General features: G+C 43.3%; 1 pseudogene; it reads right to left on the bottom strand.

Annotated features, from left to right (window-relative positions):
• Positions 1 to 2,092: 2,092 nt before the first annotated feature.
• LOC134412208 (transmembrane protein 33-like) lies at positions 2,093 to 2,577 on the bottom strand (annotated as a pseudogene).
• Between the last annotated feature and the right edge of the window lie 6,450 nt (positions 2,578 to 9,027).

The raw sequence follows: 9,027 nt of genomic DNA, 5'->3' as shown, positions 1-9,027 counted from the left end.
CTTTCTGGCAAACACTTTGACCAATCAGGAAAAGGGCCTCTGCTGAGTCCGAGGGTCATTACCTAGGGATGGGGGGAGAGATTTTATCAGTTTGCATGTCAATGAGAATGTAGCTAATTTTGCACTTTCAACCCAAACTGTGACCAAAAACTAATTTATCCTTTGAAATTCATACTTCTTCAAATTTTGCAATGGAATTCTCCAATTAAAAAAAAAGCGTACCAAAACAAAAGAGAATATTAGAGGAAATTGCACACAAAAATGCATATATTCATTAAAATAATGCTCAAAAATGCATATTAGGAAAATTGATTGCAAAAATGTCTGTACAATACTTATTACATGCAAAAATTATTAAGAGAAAAGTGAATAAAATGCGCATTAATGTTCATATGAATTCTCAAAGTTCAGAATGAACTGAATTTAATACTGGAAAAATGAGAAATAGGAAGAAACCGAAATTGACAAATTCATCTGCCCTTAGCCATAGCTCAGTGTTAGAGCATGGCTATCAAAAGTTGAACCTTTGGTTTGAGTTAGTATGGCAACATCATGGTTTTTACAGATCGCTTTAAAGTGCTTTGGAATTTTGGGGTTGTTGGAGTTCTCCCCCCACCCCCATTATGGGTATTTTTCCCAATAAACAGTTAAAAGCAAGTGTGCCTGCCTAGAACAGGTAAGTAATTAAAATTATTAACTATAGTCAAACCCATGTAGCAGCACACTGCCAGCTACAAACAAAAGCAAGACTTGGACAAGCCTAAACTTGCAGCTTTTTATTAATTTTTTTTTTAAGTACTGAAATAAGTGGAGTGTCTGATGAAATATGCAGGGGGTTTAAACGTGCCACAGCTGAGAGAAAAATGTGTGTGATGGCTAAAGGTCCTTTTGTTAGATTTTTAGATATTATTCTAAAAGGGCCTAAAACAGCGTCTCACGACAAGCTGTTTAGGACTCCAGTTTTACTCTGAGATTTTTACAAGGGGTCCTTTACCTGCTGAAATTCCTCAGGGCAGATTAAAAACGTGGCAAATTCTCATTTGAGTACAGAGAACAATGCCCATTTTAAAAAATATTTATTTATCTATATTGCCTTTCCAGAAAAAAAGAATCAAGGCAGTTTACAGAAAATATATAAATCAGAAAACATGAATCACAGACAAATAAAAACTTAGGGAACCTGTTGAAATTCTCTTTTCTATGCAACTGTTAAAGATGCAGGAGCCCTGCCCTCTTTTGTATCTGGTCACCATAGTTGGTCCTATTAATAGAGGTAATGTCTCACTGCGGATGAGGGCAAGAGTTAGTCTGTGCTTTAATGCTATTTCTCTCTCTCTCTCTCTCTCTCTCTCTCTCTCTCTCTCTCTCTCTCTCTCTCTCTCTCTCTCTCTCTGTGAGTTCATGAGATCTGTAACAATCATTGGGTTGAAGATATAATCTCCAAGACACAATATTTCTCCTGCCTTCTTTGTGGCTATCCCTGATGCATCAGAGAAGGGAATCCCCATGCTCAGTATGGGATAAAAGTATGGGATAAAAGTGGGGGTGGGCTTAATTACATCCACAGATCACACTTTCCCCCCCCCCTTCATTTCTAGACAAAACATGACACACTCCGAGCCTTTTAAAAACAGTAACTTAGGGGGCAGTCGTAAAAGGTTAGAAGGACCTGGCCCTCTTTGGCTCCTATATAATTTGATCCCTGTCCCTTGATCCCCTTCCTGAATACAGAGACATTGGGGACCATTCGCAACTCCAAATGGAAGGTGTACCAGGTTTTGGGAGCAACCCAGGACAAAGCCCTGACAAGCCAGCCTCTGTAAGTGCCCTCTCCTACTAATCACAGAAACCAAGCACTTTTTTACCAAGATAGACGATCCTTCAGATAGCTTGATTCTAAATTGTTTACACCTTTGAACGTTAACAGCAACAGCTTGCCTTGAATCGAGCCCAGAAAACAACTAGCAAGAACATTCGCTATTGGTGTGATATGATAATGATACCATGTGCCGGTTATCAGCCTGGCTGCCGCGTTTTGCAGCAACTGTAGCTTCCGGACGCTCTTCAAGAGAATGCATTGTGATAAGTCTAATCAGAATTTTAGGATACTTTATTGATTGGCATTTAACTTGTCCAAGAGATTTCGTAGAAACGGAAGACTATTTGAACCTCGTGCATCAAGAATGTTCTTTGTGTAGGTGGCAGCATGAAGCAAAGAAAACAACAAAACTGAGGAAATATTCATTGTAACAGGGTAGGAATTAACAAAGATGAGGGAATGCAAAGGCAGTGGCAGCTGCCCTCCAACAAGGCCTGAGCCAGGAACGCCCTGCTTAACTGAAAGTGTGGTAGCCTTTGGTGAAGGGCGCTGGTAAGAGCATTTGCCAGCAAGGCACATTGATAAAAGCTAGCTGCTTCAGGTACCCCTAGAAGAGGTGCAACAAATAAAGCTGAACAGTAAACTTTGAATATACGAGAAAGCCACATGGCTGTGTCCAACTTATTAGTCATCAGAAATTACAAGGCTCCGCTGCCCACACTTTCTTGCATGGGCCCATTCTGCACCATATCCACCATGGCTGGGCCGTTGCCCGCCTCCGCTTGGAAAGGAGAGACTCGGCCACGAGAGGACTAACCTATTTTGAGCAGGCAGCAAGGAAGGCAGCACTGCTGCCGAGCGACTAGCAGTACGCATGTGCCGGGAGGCCTCCTCCGGATCATGAAGTATCCAAAGCACAAATAACTGTTGCCTTGGCATGGATACGTCAGTGGCAGCACACTTTCTTGGCCTGTAGAAGGTCCAAGGTTCAATCCTAGCCTGTCTTCAAAGGATCAGGCAGCTATTGATGGACAACACAGCTGCTTGAAACCTTGGGGTAGAAGCCAAGTAAAGTCCTACTTAGAGTAGACCCATTGCACTTCTCTGAATTCAGCAATGCAGTTCTTCAATCAGAACTCGCACAGAAAAATGCATATAATGAGGAATGTGCACACAATATCCATATATTAATGAAAATAATGCTCAAACTGCATTACATTAAGGAAATAGTTTGCATGGATGAGTATATTAGACGAATTGCATACAAAAATGCATGTAGGTGGGAAATGTGACCAAAAATGCATACGAATTTGAATTTAAAGGGTTTTTTTAAAAAAAAACAAATTCTCAGAGAAAATGAGAAACGGTGAAAATGAAATGGACGAATTTGTCCATCTCTACATGGCTAGATGAACAAATGAATGGTTTGAATCATGAGCAGGGAATCTGTTTGAAGTGGGCACCCAAATTGCCCTCACCAGGTCCTCAGCAGTCTGGATGATATCTGTGGGTTTGGCCATGCTCTCTGATGCCATTGATCTGCCCCCACCCATTTTGAGTTTCACTATGCCTCTTGGAGTTCCGTGCCTCTCAGCAAAGAGAAGGAGAATCAGATGGCATTGTAAGGAGCCAACCATGTCCCAGTGCCAACCATGTCCCAGGCCTTGCATGAAAGAACTCAGCCTAGTGCCAGCTGAGTTCCTGGTTTCACCTGCCCAACACCTTCCCCCATTGGGAATGGTGTGGGATGGGTGAAGTCCCCAGGCCCAAATACCAGCTTGTGTTCCTCCAGCCACTGCTTTGGCCAAGGCCAGTTTCACCCACCCCGCACCTTCTACCCTTGAAGCTCACTGGATGAAGTGCCAACCAGAGAGATAGAGAGTGCAGGAGGGGTAGCTGTGTGCTAAGCAAGGGGAATTCCCTTATTGCCTCTGTGCCACTCTCTCGCTCAAATGGGAGTGGCATGCACAAGAATCCCCTTATCTCCAGTTTGTAAGAACAACAGAAGAGCCATACAGATCAGACCAAGGGTCCATCTAGTCCAGCATTCTGTTCACACCGTGGCCAACCAGCTGCTTATGGGAAACTCTGGGTGAATACAGGGGAGGGAGCATCACTCAACAGCAGAACACATGTTCTGCATGCAGAAGGTCCCTCCCCTCTGCATGAGGAGCTAGAGAGGTGCCATCAGCCAGAGTTGATGGTACTGAGCAAGGTGGACTGATAGGCGGAGTTGACATAAAGTTGCTATCTCCAACATGCTGTCAGTACCAATGTCCCATGGATACCTCTCTTGGCATGTGCAAAGCTCCCTGCTCCCACCCTGATTTTTATTTTAGTTCTTAACATTTTTTTATTTTTAATCTTTTTAAAGTGGGAAGCTGTCTTAAGAACATATGAAGAGCCAGGCTGGATAAGACCAAGGGTCCATCTAGTCCAGCATTCAGTTCACACACTGGCCAACCAGCTGTCAACAGGAAACTCACAAGCAGGGCATGTGTTCCCCAGCAACTCGTATACCTAGGCTTACTGCCTCTGATACTGAAGGTAGCATATCGCCATTAGGATTAGTAGCCATTGATAACCTTGTTCTCAAGGAATGTCTTTTCAAGCCATCTAAATTGGTGGCCATCACTACATCTTGTGGAAGTGATTTCCATAGTTTACCTCTGCACCTAGTGAAGAAGTCCTTCCTTTTATTTGTCCTGACTCTCCCACCAATTAGCTTCATGGGATGACCCCATTGGATTCTAGTAGCATGAGAGAGGGGTGTGTGTCTCCCTATCCACTTTCTTCTCCCCACTTCTTCCCCAAGTGTCCTATTAGCCTCCCAGCCAGTAGGTACAGTTTGGAGAGGGGAGTGTTTGGGGGCCAAGGGGACTGCCCAAACTTCCATGAGCCAGATGGGGGAGTTTCCATGGGCTGGATTAGGCCCACCACTGGTATAAGGCAACTTCCTATTTACGTGCACCATGACGTTATCTCTATTTACCCACAATGAAGTCTGTAAGGGACAAATGCATGACATTTTTAATGTTAGGAGCTTAGTACAGCTCTACAGATTACCAGTCCTAAATGCCTTACTTAAAAGAAATCCCCTTTGATTTCCAGAGGTGTATCTACTTCCACATAAAGTGTTTAGGACTGGCAGGTGTCACCTACAACTTACAGTTAGGGTGTGAAAAGCCATAACTTTAGCATTCTAATCTGTCGATAACAGTCAGAGTAAAAAAATAAAAATAAAATAAAAAGCTTTTCATGATAGCATTTCCTTAAGGCTTGGGAATATGCTTCCACATGAACTGTATCGGCCATGTCAGTACATGTCCGTGTACTTCGCTTAACCTTTTATTTTGATTCATGGATATAGCGTGCATATATATTTACATGAGTTGCCTTATACAATGGACAATAATATTTGCTTTAGAAGGGCCGGATCCAACAGCTGATGGTGTGGGCGGGTGCGCTTCTCCACCTGTTCCAAGTCGGTGAACATCCTAGTGATGACTAAACAGCATGCGACTCCTAATCTTTGCCATCAGGGTCTTGTTTATCACATTTGCTGGACACAGACAGAGATCCAAACCCCTGTGGTGTTGGGATACATGGAGTTGGGATACAAGCAAGACATGGTCTTCAATACCTGAAAATGTCCCATGTGTGCATTGATTTCTTTACTTAAATGTCTATATCCCACTGTGGTATCCCAGCAACTGACCCATGGTGCCAGGGCCCCTTGCCAGCTGCTGTTGCTGCTCTTCTTCATCCTCCTCACTGCCTTCAGCCTCCCGCTGCTCTGTCTCCCAAACGGTCCCCATTCTCCACCATGTGCTCCCTCAGACTGGCAATGATATCATTGGCATGCAGCCGGAAGCATAGACTCCAGTGCCCAGTGCCTTGGTGATAGTGGGAGGGATGCCATGGACAGCTGTTTTCAAATGTTGTGCTGCCACAGTAGACAGGATTTTTCTGGGCATGCACAGAGTACCTCATCTCCCTCCCTCCCAAGGGCCAAGGCCATGCACCTGCTTTCCCCTTTGGGTTGGAGGCGGATTCTGAGAAAACAGCAATATTAGGATGGGGTGCCTTTGATGTGGAATTGGGTTGACTGCTCAAGAATGACTTTAGGAGACTGGGGCCGTAGCTAGACCTAAGGTTTATCCCAGGATTGTCCTGGGGTCAAACCTGTTCATCTAAGTGCCACACAGGGCATCCAGCGCTCAGGCAGGGATGAACCCGGGATGATCCTGGGATAAGCCTTAGGTCTAGCTACAGCCTCAGTTGTGAAAGGCACATAGCGGCCATGTGCCTGCATGCTCACAATGGCTGCCAAAGGCTGGTAAAGCTGGCCTCCCACCCAAAACATGCTGGGAGTTGTAGGCATAACACTATGTTTTTTATTAAATTCTTAACAAATACTTGAAACCCCCAAATTCCCATTTTAAGAATTTTCTGGTACATCGTACATGAAGATCTATCAGCATGCCAAATTTCAAGCTTGTACCTCATGTGGAAGTGGGTAAACATTTCCGGACATACAAACCCACACACATACTTTCAGCTTTATAAGTAGAGATATTTCTAGGCTATTCACTCAAAATGGAGGTTATATTCTGGAATACTAAGACAATAAATTATTACTTCAACGTAGGAAGGGAACAAGCTGCCTTAAAAACTCTAAATGAACCCACTGAAGCCAAAGAGAGCTTCGGCTATGGGGCAGTATATAAATGTAATAAATAAATAAATAAAAATTAAAAAAATACATAAAGTAAAGGAATAAAAGAAGGAAATTCACACACACACACACACACACACACACACACACACACACACACACACACACACACACACACTTGGAATTAGCAATGAAGCCATGAAATTCTTCCCAGAGTATGGGCTAGTTCATATTTGATGGAAGTCCCACAGCTCAGAGCCTCAGGAGTGTTTCAGGCAGGGATGCTGGACCTCTCTCAGCCCAAGAGCCAAATGCCATTTTGAAGAACTTCTCGGGGGGGGGGGCGCATTCCAATCATGGGAGGGGCCAAAGGCAAAAGCAGGGAGTCAAACTACCATTTAGAATGGGGAAGAAATTGCACAAAAGCCAGGAAATCACCAAGCAATTGGTCAGCAGGGGAAAGGGCCATAGAAAGGGGTGTGATCATCTGGGGAACTATAGATCACTGGGACCCCAGGCCTGCACTCCTGGTGTCTGGCTACTGCACTCAAGTAGAGACATCATTTGTCTAAACTGGGCTTGCATATGTAGCTGCTAAGATTCCCAATTGACTTTTCACCTGTCTTTTAACCCAAAGGTAGGGCAGGTCTCTCACCACCTTCCCCAACACACTGCCTTGTCTGTCTTTTAACCATTGAATAGACTTGCATATTACAAGACATTGTTCTAAGTCCTTTTTTTTTTTAGTTATTCAAGGAAGTGTAAGATAAATTTTAGTTTATCAAATACAAGTTATTACTTGCTAGAAAAAAAAACATTGTCATATACACTAACATACCATAACCAAAGAAGGCTCAGAGAAACAAGTGTGTCCTTAACTCCTACATCCACTGATTACATCATTTCTTGATGGCTGCTCCAGTGCTCTGGAACTCTCTCCCCAGGGAAGCTAGACTGGCTCCCTCCTTGATGGGTTTTAGGAGGCAGGCAAAGACTTTTTCGTTCCGGCAGGCCTTTGGCGAATAATCGGGACCTCTGTCTGTCCCAAGGACTTTTGAAACTGTCATTTTAAATGTTTAAATGTTTTAGAATTGGAATATATTTAATATATATTTTAACTTTGTATATTTCTATTTATGGGTTTTAAATGTATATGTTTTAAATTTTGTAATGCCGCCTTGAGGCCCAGCATTGGACAAAAGGCAGGAAATAATAATAACAACAACAACAACAACAACAACAACAACATGGGGGGAGGGTGAAATGGGGCGGGGGAGTCCTCCCACCACTTCCAAGCACTGCTGACTGACACCCCTTAGCAAGGGTGAGTGGTTAGGTCTGAACTTACCTTTTTACCTGTCACTGGGGATACTGTAAAGATGTTCCCTTCCCTTGAAACCAATCAGATCTCACAGGGGAATAGAGTGACCTTGGATTCAGTGGATCCCAGGGTGGACCTTCTCTACCTCCTGAATGATCTGTTTCTGGGCCCACCAAAAGTGGAAATGCCAGCAGTAGTAGATTCACCCCCACATGGGCATACCTAGGTTACCTGGAATGGATGCGTCCCCCACCTGCCTCTCTGCTGGTGGATGAGTACCTCTGGCCTATCCCAACCCTTTCCAGCCAGCAGTCCTGGATGTTAGGATTGCACTATGAGTTGGTTAATCCTATGAGTTTAGTCATTCAGTTCATGGATTAGTCAATTGAATCCGCATAAATTTGCTTAAGAGGTCTAAAGGAAAGGGCATGCTTTGTGTTTAGATGATGCAAGCATATGCCACATCAGGTGCCACCTCAGAAGAGGCATTCTCCTTTTTCTCTCCTACAAGAAGGAATGCCTCTTTAGATGCCATTTTTCATCTACAGTTTTTTAAGTTCTTGCTTTTTATAAAGTTGACATTTTTCTAGACCTTTACATTCTGCACCAATTTTTAAAAAATCAGAAAAGTGAAGAAGCAGTAATTTTATTTATTTGTGGCATTTATCTACTCTTGAATATAATAAAATCTCTCAGCGGTTCACAATATTAAAATACAATATTAAAAACACAGTATTAAAACAGAGCATTAAAAACACTTCTAACTACATTTTTTTTAAAATCAGGGAGTGGTAAAATGGAGCGACATAATTAATTTACTTACAGCCCTGAAGAACCTGGATGAACCAGTGTGTTTTCAGGAGACATTTAAAAGATATCACATTTTCTGCCTCCCACTCCCAAAGGCTGAATATAGATATTAAATAACATTGGGAATAAGATGGTGCTCTGTGGCACCCCACAGCTCAACTGCCATGGGGCTCAGGTACAATCACCCAATGCTATTCTCCGGAACTGACCCCACAAATACAAGTTGAACCAATGTAGAACAGTGCCTTCAACTCCCAAGAGGGTACTGTGGTGAATGGTAACAAAAGCTGCTGAGAGATCGAGAAGAAGTAACAGGGTTGCATTCTCCCCATCCGTCTCATGAAGAAGGTCATCCACTAGGGCGACCAAGGTCAATTCCGTCCCAAAATCAAGCCTGAA

This window comes from Elgaria multicarinata, chromosome 1, assembly GCF_023053635.1.
Source record: "Elgaria multicarinata webbii isolate HBS135686 ecotype San Diego chromosome 1, rElgMul1.1.pri, whole genome shotgun sequence".
Classification (NCBI taxonomy): Eukaryota; Metazoa; Chordata; class Lepidosauria; order Squamata; family Anguidae; genus Elgaria; species Elgaria multicarinata.
This window is presented reverse-complemented; position numbering and strand designations above follow the sequence as displayed.